Genomic DNA, 18,334 nt, shown 5'->3' with positions numbered 1-18,334 from the left:
ATTTTGATTTGGAAATTCATCTTTATGATGCAAACCTGACGTGTCCCCAGAAGGTAAATGGACTTATGAGAGAGATTGCAGAGAACATGCTTATCAGGAGGAGAAACAGGGACAAGGTGACTTCTCAGGATCCTTTATGCCCGCCCCAGTGAAGAGTCTGTCGCTAATTACTTTTAACCACATTTACCTTCCTACTGTCACAAGTTCCTGTGACCTTTGTTATATCTGACACAGCTCTGATACAGCTTGTTCTTATATGTATGGACCTTGTACAGGAGAGAATTTTAATACTATGCTTTATTGATTTAGTCTTCATAATTTAGGGATAGCAGCCTGGTGATAGAAAAAGTACAGTGGTGCTTAATCATTCCATTCCACAGAATGGAATCAGAAGCTATCTTTAGTTTTCTCAAGCAAGCAGTTGCTACATTTATAGTTTCTCTTCATAATGATCACCTTTGACACTTCAGAGTATACAAGATAGATCTGAGCTCTCTTGTGTGACCTACAACGCCACGAACAACTTGATCAGACCCATCTTTCCAGCCCCATTTCATGTCACTCCCTCATGTAGATACGCAGCTCTGATCAAGGTGGTCTGACCTTCAAATGGCACTGTGACAAAGGGCCTGGCACATACTGGCACTTAAAGACTTACTGAATTTTTGAAAGGAAAATTAGAAAAAATCAAATGAATCTTTCATTCTTTTTGAAATGATTTTTCTCTTCCTGATTAAATAAACTTTTCATGGTAAAAATTGAAACTCATAAATATAAAGAGTAAAATAAAAATTACTTATAATTTCATTGCTCACGATTAACTATTTTGTAACTTTTAGGCGAATTTCTTTCCAATTTTCGCTATGCATGTAGAAGCATATGTGTGTGTGTATATATATACACACACACATATGTGCACACATACGCACACATGAATCTCATTATATAAAATGTTGAATTCTGTTCTTCTCACTTAGCATTTATCCTAAACTTTCTCCCAATCTTTGAGTACTTATGAAAAATATGCTTTTTAATTGCCTGTATAAATACCTATCAATTGAGTATGTAGTTTACTTACCATTCTCTTGTAGTAGATGTTTAGGGTGTTTCTAGTTTTTGTAACTGATAAATATCTTATAAATATCCTCGTAGGCAAATTTTATCAGCATTTCTGGTTATTTCTTCAGATAAATTCTTAAAAGTAAAATTCTGGCTGGCGCAGTCGGTAGAGCATGTGGCTCTCAATCTTAGGGTTGTGAGTTCGAGCCCCATGTTGGGTGTGGAGATTACTTAAAAATAAAATCTTAAGGGGTACCTGGGTGGCTCAGTTGGTTGAACGTCTGACTCTTTCTTGCCTTTGCCTCAGGTCATGATCCTAGGGTTGTGGGATTGAACCCCATGTCAGGCTCCATGCTAAGGGTGGAGCCTGCTTAAGATTCTCTCTCTCCCTCTCTCTCTGCCCCTCCCCTGCTTGTGCTCTCTCTCTCTTTCAACTTAAAAAAATTTTCTTTAATTAAAAAATTAAAAAAATAAAATATTAAAAAATAAATAAATAAAAAATAAAAGTAAAATTCTGTATCAAAATATTGTGGACATTTATTTATTTTCTTTTACTCCTTAAAAATATTTTATTTTTTAAATATTCCAATTAAATTGTAGAGTTATTTTTTAATATGAAATTTATTTAAAACAATCTTTAATTTACCTAGCCAAATTGCTTCGAGAATAATTTTAGCCACTTATTTCTCATTAAATTATATGAGAATGATTATCACCAAATTGCATGAGAATGATTAATTTTCAGGATATTTAAGCATATGTCGGGTTAAAAACTGTGCTGATAAAGCTTGTGTGTGTGTGTGTGTAACTTTATTAAACACTCAGATAAGTTGAAGAATAATTTATATTTTAACGATATTTAAGCTTCCAATAGACTGTCTCTCCACTTATTCCAGTGCTATTTTTAGTCCTTTAAATTTTTAAAGTTTTTGGGGCACTTGGGTGGCTCAGTCGGTTGAGTGTCTGACTTTGGCTCAGCCATGATCTCCCAGTTTGTGAGTTTGAGCCCCACATCGAGCCTCACATCAGTTTCACTGCTGTCAGCACAGAGCCTGTTTCAGATACTCTGTCCCCACCCCCCCCCCCCATAGTAAATAAACATTTAAATTTTTAAAGTTTTCATCTATGGGTAAATGACACGCATTTCCGTCAATGTTATTTCTAGGTATTTATTTCTACTGATACTAACAATGGGATATTTTCCCATTGTATTTTTCAATTAGCTGCCTCTGCCACATAAGAAAGCAATTGATTTTAAAACATTTTTTTTTAAATCTCCTTCCCATCTTGTAAAGGAAAGGGGGAAAAAAGGGAGGAGATGCTCTATCTTCCAAACATGCTTTGCAATTTATTCTCCTCTCAATTTCGTTCATATGGTCTGACTGTCCTAGAAAGCCCTGCTAATGCTTTTCTGCCCAGGAAAATCTTAACAATGAAGAAGAGACTGTGGAGGTCTGCCTGAACTCCTCTGCATACAGAATGCAGGTTCTGGGACCACAAGGGGCATCTGCCAGATGTGCTTGGCACCCTTGCCAGTGCTGTTTCTCACTCTTGTCAGGCTCTGTGGCATCTCTGTAACTGCCAATACCAGCCAACAAAGAGGAGAAGGAATGCTTGGTCATACCTCCCACCTGCTGGCTCCCTGTGTGGTACAAGAACTTATACTTCTTGGCCCTCCAGCCACTGTAAACCAGTCTTCTTGTGTAAGCCTGGAATAAGCCCCTCCAGCCATCCATTTCCTCTGATATGGCTGTGGTGTTTATTTACTTCTTGTCTGTCAGTTCCAAAACAACTCTTCTGTGTTGTGCTCTGTGACGCTGGGCTCAGGGTCTGCATACTGTAGTTCTCAGAAACTCTTTCCAGTTGGCTCCCTATTAGCCTGCCTATTGGCCTCCCTATTAGACTGCCAACAGGAAGAACCGGAGGGGGACTGGAAGATGGAAGGAAGAAGAAGGGACTTTCTATTTCTAGTGTGAGTGTCGCTACAGCACAACAGCAACAAGGTGTGGCTGTAGCTCCCAGCCCCCAGCTTCATCTGGCACTCCCCAAACCAGCTGTGCTATTCCCTCTTACAAGTATCAGCACCAGCCAGCCTTACCCTTTCTAGAGGTCTGAGCATACTCTTCTCCCCTCCCCTTTCTTCCTTCCCTCCCCTTCCCTGCCCTCGCTCTCCTAGTTAACACTTAATCCTTCAGATTTCAGCTCTGAGCATTGACTTCTCAGATCATTATGCTTGTTCCAGGCACATCTGCTGAGGGCAAGCTTGCCCCTCTCATGTAAAACCAACCAACAACTAATCAGGAGGTACTTTTTGGGCTTTATGAGTATGTGACTATGGGGCTTGGTATGGGCTTTTGGCTCTAATTGTACACATGTTTTTTATACTTCTTTTCTATTATCTCCAAATCTTAAGTAATATATACTAGCTGACTTCATTTCCTTTCCTATTATTTATTCCACACAACCTGGCTTTCTTTACTGTCCACGAGACTATGCATTTTCATGGGTGAAGAGATCATATCTATTTTATTCATCTATCAGCAATAGATAACATATGCAATGAATATTTTTTAAAGGAATGAGTGAATTATTTGGCTAGAATTGCCATTTCTAAGGCCATTAGTTATACAGCACTTACCAAATGGATGATGGACACCTCCAGACCTCACTATCGTACTCTGCTAGTACTAATGCTTTAATCCCTTGCTTTCTGTGGTACTGCTCTTTCCTGGTTCTCTTCCTACTGCTCTATTACTCCTCAGTTGTCACGGTAGTCTCTTCACAGAGCCCCCCCCCCCCCCATATCTTCACTTAATTCTCCAGTTGAGCCTCTGCAGAGACCAGATGTTTCCCAGGTGTTAACGATAGATTACTCAACTAATTTGTGCCATCCTTCCGGGATATGGTACTGTTTCTGATTTACTCTTCTGGTGGAGCCTGGAGGTAGGGCATTTTCAGAGACCTCTACTTGACTTTACCCACTATGGTAGCTTTTGTCCTACAGGTAAAGGACTCAATATGGGAGTTGCACCAAGTATATCAAACCCAGTTAAACATTCAAGGATGGGGAAATGACCACTGGGTGGGTCCATGGATCCAGTGTAAACTAGACCTTGGCCAGGATTCCACCCATTACCTGGTCCCTGTAGTTCCCTACTCTAAGAGAGGGGCCATGATGATTGTTCCGAGCTCTTAGTATTCATGCCAACTGTGTCCAACAGTTCTTGAAATGTTTGAATATTTCCTTTTCCTAAGTGCATAGTTGCCCAAGTGCATGGCCATATGTCCCTTTGGAGAAGGAATCAGGAAATCATTACCATGTATATTTGCTTGGGTGTTGCAGGGTCCTTCCTCCTGGAGACCTGGCCTCCTGTTGAGTTAGTGAGTCTGAGTCTGAAAACAGATTGAAGTCTAGAAATTAGGGATTGTGACTTTTTATTAGGGTAACTGCCTTCAGTCTCTTATTGTCCATCCTTGATTACTTATGAGATAAAAGGTGATTAAGACCCTTTTTAGCTGAGGAATGCCATGTTCTATTAGGTATCTTAATAAACCTTTGTGGGTCAAGCCCTTTTGGCTACCACACAACCATGGTCTCCTTAGGATAATTATGTTCTTTTGACTTCTGGTAATTAAGCACCGCACCCAACCTCTACTGTTTTGGTGTGTTTTTTTTTTGTGGGGGGAGGGAGGGTTATAATACCCATTGCTATGTGAGTCTATTTCTGAAATGGCCTCTCCTACTAATAGCCGTGGCCTAGTGTGCAACTCTCTGGAACAATTTTGGTGATGCCCAGAAGAATTGGGAGTCACTGAAGAGTTTTTAAACAGAGGGTAAGAAGGTCAGATGTGTGTTTTAGAGACATTAGTTTGGCAGCTTTATGACATTCTCACCACAACATTCTTTCTGGTCTTTGTAAATGGTGTATCTTGGCATTCTCATGGAGAACAATCATTTGGTGAGTCTTCTGGCCTTACTTATTATATCCATTCCAGCATGCCTACATCTGTGAACCTTTTAATCACTTTCTCAACCATCTGGCACAGCAATTCTGAAATTTTTAGTTTACTTAATGTGGTCCATTGCTTTTTCCAATACTTTTTGGAGCTATCCAAGAAGTGAGTTTGTATTTATCTCTTAGAGTCCTTGCTGAGGTGTTAAATCCTATATTTTGGCAGAGTGCTCCCAAATAAATAAGCCCATCCCTACCTAATTTCATGTTCTAGCCCCTGTGATCATGCACCTTCAGAATCCAGCCCACACCTACTCTCCAGCTCCTGCTGGTACATGTTGGTTATGTCTTATAACATTGGAGAATAGTGGGAATAGTCCCTTTCCTCCCTTATTAGTCCTAGTATATCTCCAACTGGATTACATTGTGACCCACTTCTAGTTATAGCCTACTGGCAGGGGTGGGAAGGAGGGGGGCAAAGATACTGTGAGGGACACATGCTGTCTTTCAGGTCTGAGGTCTTTGCATTGTCTTCAAGAAAGGGGGATTCTCACTCTTACTGGAGAGGGTGGGACATTTCTGAAGGTTGAGAGAGTTCAGAGGAGTCTAAGAGTTCAAAATTTGAAGGGACATTTAACTAGGTAATTCTGTGTCAGGTCTCATTTTTTCCCCCAAACAGAACCTTGTCCCTATGTAACAGGTGTGGTTTGGTTGGTCATTTAACCTTTTCTAGAATTTAGCCACTTTGACTTCAGTCCTGGGTCTGGGCCTCAACTTTCTCTGCTCTCTCACTGAAGTAGATAGAATCCTTGTTATATAAGCTACCAGGGAGTCCCTTCAGCTTTGCCACTTGGTTTTCAATTAGTTTTTTAATGTTTATTTACTTTTGAGAGAGACAGAAACAGAACACAAGCAGGGAAAGGGAGGGAGATACAGAATCTGCAGCAGGCTCCAGGCTTTGAGCTGTCAGCACAGAGCCTGATGTGGGGCTCGAACTCATGAACCATGAGATCATGACCTAAGCTGAAGTCAGATACTTAACCAATGGAGCCACCCCGGTGTTCCTCCCACTTGGTTTTCAAATGCCTGTTGATCTCATATCGCTCTTCATTATCTTTTTCTAAGTTACTAATGGCACTTATCAACAAGTACCCAGTCCTATTTTCCTTATAATTAGTAATTACCCCATACTTCTCAAATGCCTGATGTATTACACCAACTAGTACAATCTCCTTCTCTGATACACCTTCCCAATTCACCATACAGGAGTATGTTCACAACTAGATCACCACCTGCTGCCAAGGTCCATCTGTACTCCACCTGTCACTAGTGATGAAGTTCTTCTTGCCAGCCGGACAGTGAGTGATCCAGCTCCCAAATCCGAACCTATAACCTGCTGTTTTGGTCCATTCCTGGTGCCAACTGTCACAGATTGGGTGCTTGGAAAGCAGATGTCGAGGCAGAATTGACATGCAGGATGTTTATTAGTGGTCAACACCTGTGGAAGGCAGGTGGGGTAGCAGGATCGGGCAGAGAGAGCAGTCCAACTGTGGTACAGGCCTAAGACTCAGTCAACTCTACAGGGAGCTCCAGAGTGTATATGATCTGTTAGAATTATCCCATCATGGGCAGAGTAGCTAGGCCTTTAGACCCCTGTGGGATCACATATTGGACATGGTTTCTCTAGGTAGGGCATGACCTTGGGTAAGGTGGCTTCTGCAGCTGAGGCAAACCCTGAAGGGACTGACATCTGGAGACTGTCTGCTGATAGTACTCCTGGCTGCTTGGGCAAAAAGTTCTACCTTGAAGCAGGATCTGGGTGGCATATTTTCATGTCTACCACAACATTCAGTAATGAACTCAACATCTGTATTAGAGTTCTCCAGAGAAAACAGAACATACATGTATATATTTATGTCTAGATAGATAGATAGATAGATATAGACATTTTATAAGGGATTGGCTCGTGCAATTACAGAAGTTGAAAAGTCTCATGATCTGCTGTCTGCAAGCTGGAGAATCAGGAAAGCTGGTGGTGTAGCTTTAGACCAAATCCAAAGACCTGAGAACCAGGGGAGCTAATGAGACAAGTCCCAGTTTGAGTCCAAAAGCCCCAGAACAAGGAGCACTGATGTGTGAGGGCAGGAGAAGATGGATGTCGCAGCTCAAACAGAGAACATGGTCCCCTTTCCTGTACATTTTTGTCCCTCAGCAAACGTTGTTCATATACATTTTATTCAGGTCCTCAGCACATTGGATGGATGTCCACTCACACTGGTGAGGGCAATCTTTACTCTGTCTCTAGATTCAAATGCTAATCTCTTCTGAAATACCCAGAAGCAATGTTTTTACCAGCTATCTGGGAATCCCTTCAGTTGACACATAAAATTAAACATCACAACTTCTATTCTCTTTCCCTCCTTCACACCTCTTTCTTCCATGTTCTTCATCAATGTGGTGGGACTACTCCTCGCCCAAGCATCTGGAAGCCATTCTGTTTGTCATCCCTCACAATTATCACATTACCACATTTTAATAATTGGATATCTTGACTATTTCTCACATCTATCCCTTCCTTTCCATACCTCCCACAAGAACTCAGAGCTTTGGCGTCTTTCCCTTGGACTGTCTCAGTAGGCTTCCAACTTGTCTCCTGGCCTTCAGTCCCCGTGCTCAATCCATCTTTCACGAAGCTGCCAGAGGGAGCTTTCTGAAATGTAAATCTGATCTTATCTGATCTTATTAAATCCTCATTCATTCATTCACTCAGTAATGAATTCATTCACCCAAAGAATTGCTCAGGTCAGAGACTTTGTAGTTGAAGAAGACTTTTTCTCTTACATGCATTAAGTCCTATGGGCACCAGCTTCAAAATATATTCTGAATTCAATCATTTCTCACCACTTCCACCTCTGTTGGTCTGGTCCAAGGCTTCCTTATACCTCATGGAGACCAGTTAAGTAGCCCTGCATTCGATCTTTCTGTTTTCTTTATTGCCTCTTTACTGTGAGTTTTCCACAAGGTAGTCAGAATAAATTTTTTTAAATTTATTAATTAATTAATTTTTAAATTTACATCCAAGTTAGTTAGCACGTAGTGCAATAATGATTTCAAAGGTCGAATCCAGTGATTCATCCCCTACATATAACAACCAGTGCTCATCCCAGCAAGTGTCTTCCTTAATGCCTCTTGCCCTATTAGCCCATCCCCGCCTCCCCCAACAACCTCTCCAGTAATCCTCTGTTCTCTATATTTAAGAGTCTCTTATGTTTTGTTCCCTTCCCTGTTATTATATTATTTTTGCTTCTCTTCCCTTATGTTCATCTGTTTTGTATCTTAAATTCCACATATGAGTCAAGTCATATGATATTTGTCTTTCTCTGACTGACTAATTTCGCTTAGCATAATACCCTCTAGTTCCATCCACATAGTTGCAAATGGTAAGATTTCATTCTTTTTGATTGCCAAGAAATACTCCATTGTGTGTGTGTGTGTGTGTGTGTGTGTGTGTGTGTGTGTTTATCACATCTTTATCCATTCATCTGTCAATGGACATTTGGGCTCTTTACATACTTTGGCTATTGTCAATAGTGCTGCTATAAACATTGGTGTGCATTTGCCCCTTCAAAACAGTACACCTGTATCCTTTGGATAAATACCTAGTAGTGCAATTGCTGGGTCATAGGGTAGTTCTATTTTTAATTTTTTGAGGAACCTCCATACCATTTTCTAGAATGGCTGCACTAGTTTCCATCCCCACCAGCAGTGCAAAAGGGTTCCTCTTTCTCTGCATCCTCACCAACATCTGTCGTTGCCTGAGTTAATTTTAGCCATTCTGACTGGTGTGAGGTGGTATCTCATTGTGGTTTTGATTTGTCTTTCCTTGATGAGTGATGTTGAGCATCTTTTCATGTGCATGTTAGCCATCTGGATGTCTTCTTTGGAGAAGTGTCTATTCATGTCTTTTGCCCAGTTCTTCACTGGATTGTTTGTTTTTTGGGTGTTGAGTTTGATACATTCTCTATAGATTTTGGATACTAACCCTTTATCTGATATGTCATTTGCAAATATCTTCCCCCATTCCGTCGGTTGCCTTTCAGTTTTTCTGATTGTTTCCTTTGCTGTACAGAAGCTTTTTATATTGATGAGGTCCCAATAGTTTTTTTTGTTTGTTTGTTTCCCTTGCCTCTGGAAACATATTGAGTAAGAACTTGCTGCAGCCAAGGTCAAAAAGGTTTTTCCCTGCTTTCTCCTCTAGGATTTTGACGGCTTCCTGTCTTACATTCAGGTCTTTCATCCATTTTGAGTTTATTTTTGTGTATGGTGTAAGAAAGTGGCCCAGATTCATTCTTCTGCATGTCACCGTCCAGTTTTCCCAACTATTTGCTGAAGAGACTGTCTTTATTCCATTGGATATTCTTTCCTGCTTTGCCAAAGATTTGTTGGCTGTATGTTTGTGGGTCCATTTCTGGGTTCTCTATTCTGTTCCATTGATCTGAGAGTCTGTTCTTGTGCCAGTACCATACTGTCTTGATGATTACAGCTTTGTAATACATCTTGAAGTCTGGAATTGTGATATCTCCAGCTTGGTTTTCTTTTTTAGGATTGCTTTGGCTATTTGGGGTCTTTTATGGTTCCATACAAATTTTAGGATTGTTTGTTCTAGCTCTGTGAAAAAGATAGGAGTGTTATTTTGATAGGGATTGCATTGAATATGTAGATTGTTTTGGGTAGTATAGACATTTTAACAATATTTATTCTTCCAATCCATGAGCAGGGAGCATTTTTTTCCATTTTTTTATGTCTTTTTCAATTTCTTTCATAAGTTTTCTATAGGTTTCACTGTATAAATTTTTCACCTCTTTGGTTAGTTTTATTTCTAGGTATTTTATGGTTTTTAGTGCAATTGTAAACGGGATCGATTCCTTGATTTTTCTCTCTCTGCTGCTTCATTATTGGTGTATAGAAATGCAACCAATTTCTGGGCATTGATTTTATATCCTGTGACTTTGCTGAATTAATGGATCAGTTCTAGCAGTTTTTTGGTGGAATCTTCTGGGTTTTCCATATAGAGTATCATGTCATCTGCTAAGAGTGAAAGTTTGATTTCCTCCTGGACGATTTGGATGCCTTTAATTTCTTTGTGTTGTCTGATTCAGAATATTGTTTTAAATGTAAACAGATCATGTTTCTATAGAAAGGAAAATCTGCCAACAATTTGATAATATAGGGAAAGAATATTTCAGAAAGAAGGAACAGCAAGCACAAAGGCCATGGGGTGTGAGCAAATTTGGAGTGTTTGAGTTACAGAGGAAAGGTCAAAAGGGCTGTGTTACAGTGAGCAAGACTTTGGTGGGGATGGGGCTATGAAGCCTCACATATTTCTTCCTCCTGCCCTTCCCTTCTCCTACCCCTCAGCTTGCTCTCCAGTTCTGACTCCTACAGCGTGTGAGCAAGGGACAGCGGAGGACATAAAGGTCAGGAAAAACCTTATTTGATTGGTTCTATCTAGGCTGGCCTCATGTTCTTGGGCTGACAGATGTTTAAAGCTGTCTCTTTCTGCAGTGGAGTGCTTTCTAGGGCTCTTGTGGAGGTTCCGAGTCCAGCCTTCCAACTGCAACTTCAATGTACATTTTCCTTTGACTTGACTGTTCTCCTTTCTGTAGACCCTAGCTTAAGAGAAGCCACTCTCCATGGGCTCACACTTGGTGGAATCCCCTTACCCAGAAGGTTCAGCTGGAAAAAATTTAACAGGTCTGTGACTCGGCTCTCTCTATAGCATCGCCAGGTATGTTCCAGGGGAAATACTCAACGCTTTGTCCTCCCAAACTAAGGGTGTACAGGACTTTGTCCAACTCAGCAGCCCTCTCCTGATTCTGCCTTCAAAGTAGCCAGTTATTCCATTGCTCAGCTTCTGGATATCCCAGTGGGAGTCAGACTATAGGCCACGGTTGTATCTGCCAACATGTGGCTTTCATCTTGTGGCCCAATGGAAGCCCTCTTCATCTGATTTGGAATGAAGGGGATGCATGTTTCCATCACCACCATCCCCTGTCTTTTACCCACTCACATGCATGCCCATTTACAGGAAGGTGTTGGAACTCAGAGCACTGTTCAAAAAATTCTAGATTATACATGCCCATTAGAAAAGGAGATGGCTTTTTAAGGTCACTGGGTATACTTTCTATTTAGTTGTTTCAAGGTTAGGAAGAGTCACTTATCCAATTAGAGGGACCATGAAACAGTGACTGCTCTTTCCCAAAATAAATGAAAAGGGTGATGCTGGTAAAATAATTCTGACCCTAAGTTAAGAAAGGGGCTATTAAAATAATGAGTCAGTATTTCAAATGACACATCTAATGAGATATACTAGCCAGTCATACAACTTTTGTTCCTAAGAGTGGCCTCTTTTTTTTTTTAATTTTTTTTTTAACATTTATTCATTTTTGAGAGTGAGAGAGACAGAGCATGAGTGGGGCAGGGGTAGAGAGAAAGAGAGGGAGACATAGAATCCAAAGCAGGCTCCAGGCTCCAAGCTGTCAGCACAGGGGGGCTCAAACTCATGGACTGTGAGATCATGACCTGAGCTAAAGTCGGGCGCTTAACCAACTGAGCCACCCAGGCACCCCTAGAGTGACCTCTTTAAAACAGACCACCAGGAAGAGTAAAATGCAAGAATGGAGAGTTTCCCTTGCTCACAATCACTTCTATCTTAGAACTTGCTACTCACTGGGGAAACTTCTTTGTCAGAAAAGTGTTAAACAGAAGAATGGTGGAGGTTACTAAGGCAGTAGTACTTGTTTTTTCCCCTGTGTGAATAAAGAGCACTTACTTACTCAAAAAATATTTTTTGAGCAGCCCCATGTGTCAGGAGCTGAAAAGGGAATAGTCAAGAAGATTCTAAACAGGAGTTTATAATCCAGTAGTGGATAGAAAAGAATGCTGATTTTAATGTTACCTTGCCATTGGAATTAGCGAGGCCAGATGTTTAAAGAAATCTGTAGCATGATCTATATTATTTCTCAAGGAAATTTGCCTTGAGGAAGTGATTTTATATTTTACTACGTAATATACCAGACATTCTGAAGTCAAAAGGCAGAGGAAAAAAAAAATGGAAGGAGAAATAGAAAGAAATAGTTAGGATTCATTACAAACAAATATTAGATTTAGTAATAATGTCATAAGCTATAATCATCCTAATAATTTTTTTACGTGATGTTTTTTGGGCACTTACTATATGTCAGATCTTATGCCAAGCACTTTCATGGATTATATTTGTTTTCATAACAACACTTTTAAATAAGTATATTATTATCCCCATTTTGTAGATGTGGAATTTGAGGCACAGCTTCGAGACAGAGCTCGATTTGAAAATGGTTGTCTTGGGGCAACTGGGAGGCTCAGTCAGTTAAGTGACTCTTGGTTTTGGCTCAGGTCATGTCTCATGGTTCGGGATGAAGGCCTGCAACCAGCTCTGTGCTGAATCCCTTCTTGGGATTCTCTCTCTCCCTCTCTCTCTGCCCCTTCACTCCCCCCAATAAATAAATAAATTTTAAAAAAAAGAAAGAAAATGGGTTCACTCCCCCCAATAAATAAATAAACTTAAAAAAAAAAAAGAAAGAAAGTGGTCTTAACCACTGCGTCATGCAATCTGGGACGAAAACGCACAACACAAATTCCCTCCGTTGTAAATTCTCCATTGGAGTCAGTTGTAAACGGATCCATGCTCAGGGGATTATTGCAGATAAACCCATAGTTTCTTACTCCCAAGGGAAAGGCTTCTGGCATTCAACTCTATTTTGTGATTTGTCATGTGTGTAAATAATAAGAATCTGCTAGGTTTTCTCCTAAAACATATTTATTCCATTAATATTATCACCCTCGCCTTCTTTGTGTTTGAAAATCAGTAACTTCCTGGCGTAAGCCTTCATCTTACTTGTCTTAAATGAAATCGTACCGAAGGAAGCAAGGCATTTGGAAGCAATGAGCTTCAAGGAATGACTAGGCATCTGAGAATATCAGAGCTTCGTGAAGTATTCTCATTACCTGTGGGATATGCGAGCCCAGAATGCTTGGCACCCTAAAGAGCGATTCTCTCCCTTCCCCAGTGGAGCTGAGATCCTCTCTGAGAACACTTTGTCAACTCTGGCCGGCTGTCTCCTATCGGTGCTCTATGAGTGATACTGAAACCTTATCTTTCAGAAGCAGAAAGAAGCCCACGTTCCAAGATGAGGTGCTGAGAACCCCCTGCTGTGCTCTTGACCGCGTGGAGTCGGATTTTAAGACTATCTGCTAGAAGAGAACAGGGCCTTGTGCTGAGAGAAAGTCTCCCAAGTTGACTTGGCTTTCTGGGAAACAACTGGATTTGGTACTGGTCTTTATTACAGTTTCCACACACTAAAAAGAGAGAGAGAGAGAGAGAGAGAGAGAGAGAGAGAGAAAGTTGTTTATAAAACAAAAGCCGCATACAATTTGGTATGGTAACATTCTTTAGAATTTTGTTTTTGCACAGCGGAAACCAGGGCTGATGTGGTCATGGTGGACATGGAGCCAGTTCTGTTACCCCAAAGCACCTCTCCTAAAACACGAAACTGAGTAAGCCAGGCCTGGCCTTGCCAGGAACAGCCGGCATTGTTTGGCTTTTCGGAGAGACTTCCTGGACCCAGTGCTTCCAAAAGAACCGCAGCAGAGCCCCACACCACGCAGCAAAGTGCACGCGGCACACCCAGGCTCCCCGCGCTCACATGTGCAAGAGTGGAGCACACCTCCCCGGGTCCCTCCTTTCTTCCACGCCAGCGAGCGTGAACCACGGTGGCTGCTTCCTGGACACCGCTGTGGGATGTGTGCCTCTCGCCTTTCCCCTCCACCGCTGAGACATCTGGGGCAAACGGAGATACCTCTCTTCTTTGCAGTTCTTCAGTTCTTGGTCAGCGAAAGATGCCAAACGAAACATCCAAGTTTCCTGATGCTTTGCGCCAGATCATGTGAAAACTAGAGAAAATCCATGTTTGCTGGCCTTGAGAACAGGGGTAACAAACTACTTTTTAAGCTCAAAGGAAGCGACTTGCAAAAGAGCCAGGCTCATGATGAGAAGGTAGAACGTGTAGGAATTCTATTAAAATTTGGGGAGTGAGAGATCCTCCTGCAGGGGCTGTGTCTTTACTTTCTGTACAACTAGAATAATTTATTTTCCCTCTTGCTGCCATTCTGTGGTTAAAAACAAAAAAAAATTAAACTTAGGGGCGCCTGGGTGGCTCAGTCGGTTGAGCGTCCGACTTCGGCTCAGGTCGCGATCTCACAGTTCATGAGTTTGAGCCCCGAGTGGGGCTCTGTGGTGACAGCTCAGGGCCTGGAGCCTGCTTCAGATTCTGTGTCTCTCTCTCTCTGCTCCTTCCCTGCTCACACTCTGTCTCTCTCTCAAAAATAATTACAGATTTAAAAACTTTTTAAAAATATTAAAAAAAAATAAATTTAGTGCTGCAAGCAAAGATTTGGGGAGGAAAGATTTCTTTCGGAAATTTTGGAGGCTACTGTACTACGGAAACTATTTGGATAGTTTTTATATGTATATTTTCCTAGGAAAATAAAAAACGGATACTTCATTTGTTTGATGCACTCAGTGTCATGGTGACTCAGGGCTGGACAGGAACAGACTAGGCTCCTGCCCTCAGGAGCTCACATGTGATAAGCAGGGGGAAATAGATAGTAAATTTGTAAACTCAGAAATTTATCATGTAATTTCTGACACTGATGATGCTTTGAGGAAAAATAAAGCCGGGTAAGGAGATAGAAAATGAAGAGGCAGGGTGGTCAGAGAAGGCCCCTGTGAACAGAATATATTTAAAGGACTGAAGGACCGGCAGGAGTGAGCCATGCACAGTTCTAGGGGAAGGGCATCACAGGCAAGGCTGGAGGCTGAAGCTGAGTACAGGAGAGAAAGTGGTGGTGGCTGAGATTGGAAGGTGGGCAGAGGCCAGGGCATGTAGGCTCCTGTGTACCATGATAAGGCATACAGATTTCATTACAATAGTTACAAGAAGCCTTTGAGTGACTGTTTATTGTCAACTTTTTTCTCCTCCCCAGTTTCAAAAAGAGAAAGAATTTCATCCATTCATTTGATATTTATTCATTGAATACCAACCCTACATCAGGCTGGGTCCAATGCTTAAAAAGTTGTGATCTCTGGGGGTCAGGGGAGCCATGGTGACTCGTGACCTTTCCACCTGTGCGTGCTGGTGGCAGGCGGCCTTCGTGCCCCACCCAGGTCACACGCTGGCCATGGGCAAGCCGCCCAGCACGACCCTGTGCCCTGGCCAGAGGAGACCCAGGCCTCGCTGCCAGCCTCGGGGCTCACACAGGTTCTGGTAGAGTGACCCAATCATGCCTCCGTCACACTGATGCACCCCCTTTGATGTTAGCGGGGATCAATTACATGTTCTTTCCTCTTGAAACTCTGTGCAAGATCAACCCAAGAAGGCTTGGTAAATCCCCACCTTATGAAAGATGTGGGTTTAGACACTTGGATCAAGTGGAGATTATCATGGCCATGGAGGATGAATTTGGGTTTGAAATTCCTGATGGGGAAGTGGAGAAGCTAATATGTCCACAAGAAAATGTAGATTACATTGCAGATATGAAGGATGCACATGAATAAACTATCAGTCCCCTTTCCTTCACTGAGAGAAGACTCAAGATCCTAGCGCGTGCCTGGGAGTGAGAACGTGCTTTTGGCATTATTGCTGACCTTGACGGTGTAATTCTGCGTAGACTTGGATTTAAATTGTCAGAGTGTTTTTGCCCTTAGAATATAAATCTATAAAACTGAAGGAAAAAAAATAAGGTTGGAGCCTCTGTCATCAAATGAGGGCATAAGAAAATGACGTGGACAACCTGAACAAAAGTAGAATGAAGAAAATTCCGGAAGAGAGGCAAAAATACTACTACTACTACTACTACTACTAATGTAAAAAGAACACAAATTATAAATATTAATGCTGCTGAATATTAATGCTGTGCCCTGGGTGCTATTCATGTATTTTTTTTTCACAAAGGCACAATGTCTTATGCACTATTATTATTATTCTTTCCTGTAACTGAGGAAACTGAGGTCACAGAAGCAAAGCAATAGCACAGGGCCGGAAATCAAAGAAGCCTGAAGCTAGAATTCGAATTCATGTTTCTGTGATTCTAAAGCACAAGGTTTTCTTACAGGAAGGAGCTACTGTGATAAGCCGTGTTTGGTTAACTCAGTATGTGTAGCTGTATATACTGGACTTGGGTCAGGTTGGTTTCAGATGTATATTCCAAATTTTACAAAGTATGGCACCATGAAGTTGGGTATGAAGATCTTTCAAACAATTCCAAGACCCTGCAAGGAAGACAGCCCACACATGACTTTTTCCTTCACAAGACATGTTACAATCCATCTGTAATAATAGTATTCTATTTGTTTGTTTCTCATTGTTTTCCTGTTTCCCCTGATGTGGGAAACAAAGGCAGAAGAAAAAATTAAATTGCCTTACAACTTAGAGCCCACTGACAAGTCCTTGATACAGGCAGAGTGACCTTCCTCTAGGAACGCAGTTGCCTCGGTGATGATGATGACACTTTGCTAAGGGCAAAAGGCAACCTTGCTTTAACATTATCCTAACCCCCGGGATCCTGTAAATCTACTTTAACATATAAAAGTTCCTTTGGAAATTCCTTTATCTCTTCCCCCCAAGATATATGCTGGCAATCATACTCCAAGCTTATGGCCCCCTGAAATACATCTGAAGGGTCTCATTGGTGAGGGAGCGTGGGGCAAGCTGAGGGCAAAGCACAGGCTAACTGCACCACCACCTCCGAGGTGGGGTTTGTGTGATAGTCCTCGGACACTCCTGGCTACCCAAGAACAAAGGAAAGGGGTTTAAGTGCTTGCCAGGGTGATGTGAGAAACAAAGGCAAATGAAAAATGAAATTCCCTTACTGCCTACAGCCCATTGGGAAGTTCTTGAAACAGGAAGAGTGACCTCTCTCTAGGAGCTCAGCTGCCTTGATGGTGACACTTTGCTAGGGGCAAAAGGGAATCTTGGCTTAACATTATCCTGACCCCCCATGATCCTGTAAGTCTACTTTAACATATAAAAATTCCTTTGGAAACTTCCTTATCTCAACTCCCCCAAGATATATCCTGGCAATCATACTCAAAGCTTATGGCCCCCTGATATACATCTGAAGGGTCTCAAGACTGAGGTTTTACTAAACAGTGATAAATGGCTTGTTTTCCTAACAATTCCTAGCCCCTCAAGGTCCTGAAATCTTGCTTCCAAAATACCTTAGAGACTTACTCTTTCCCTAACTCCCTCCCATCCTGAAGGTATATAATCAGTTACTGTCATAACCCCAGTGCAGCTCTTTCTGCTCCCGGGTCCTGTCCTCGTGCTTTAATAAAATCATCTTTTTGCACTAAAGATGTCTTCAAGAATTCTTTCTTGGCTGTTGGTCCCGGACCACCCCAAAACCCCACCATCATGACTGAGTTTTTACTAAACAGTAATAAATGACTTTTCCAACAGCAGCTAGCCCTTCAAGGTCCTGGAAACCTTGCTTCCAAAATACCTTAGAGACTTGCTCTATCCTGAACCTGCTCCCAACCTGAAGGTAAATAATCTGTCACCCGTAACAACCCCAGTGCAGCTCTTTCTCTCCACCGGTCCTGTCCCCATGCTTTAATGAAATCACCTTTCTGCACCAACGATGCCTCAGGAGTTCTTCCTTGGCCGTCGGCTCCAAACCCCAACATTTTCACATCATCCCCTGCTGCCTTGTAGCTGTCATAAAGGCAAAAACCATGTCTGTTCACCATTTTATCTGCAGAGCCTAGCACAGCGCCTAGAACGCAGTAGGGGCTCGATTAATATTTGTTGAATGAATGAATTAATTAAACTTCATTTCATTTCTTTCCAGGGCCTGCCTTTACTGCCATGTACCACTCCAGACAGCATGCAGAGACAGCGGAGAGTATAATAAACATCAGAGGTATTTTGCAATTCATGGCTGACCCATGCTGACCCTTTATTTAATTAAATCTTTCTCTTGTGAATGAATCATTTCTTCAATTAATTAAAATAGGATACACATATGTCTCTGTAAAGTATGTGTCAAAAGAAAGCATTCCACCTAAAATATACAGGAGTCGCTGACCACCGCGGCGAATCATCCATCATAATCTGCTAAAAAGATCGGCTCTGGAATTAGAACTAGCACAATCATCTCTTATGCCCTCAAAAATATTAGTTGCAGCTTTGCAACCAGTCTGTCAGCTCCCGTGTTATAACATG

General features: G+C 41.7%; 1 protein-coding gene across 1 annotated transcript in view; it reads left to right on the top strand.

The window, feature by feature from the left end:
• TM2D1 (TM2 domain containing 1) overlaps nt 1–18,096 on the top strand; it is a 129,948-nt gene extending 111,852 nt beyond the window's left edge. The window contains exon 7 of the mRNA XM_053214161.1: nt 17,961–18,096. The gene's annotated coding sequence lies outside the window, so the exon portion shown is untranslated. The remainder of the gene's footprint in view (nt 1–17,960) is intronic.
• The last annotated feature ends 238 nt before the right edge of the window (nt 18,097–18,334 follow it).

This window comes from Acinonyx jubatus, chromosome C1 (assembly GCF_027475565.1).
Source record: "Acinonyx jubatus isolate Ajub_Pintada_27869175 chromosome C1, VMU_Ajub_asm_v1.0, whole genome shotgun sequence".
NCBI lineage: Eukaryota > Metazoa > Chordata > Mammalia > Carnivora > Felidae > Acinonyx > Acinonyx jubatus.
Note: the sequence above shows the minus strand (reverse complement) of the source record. Positions and strands in the feature narration are given on the sequence as shown.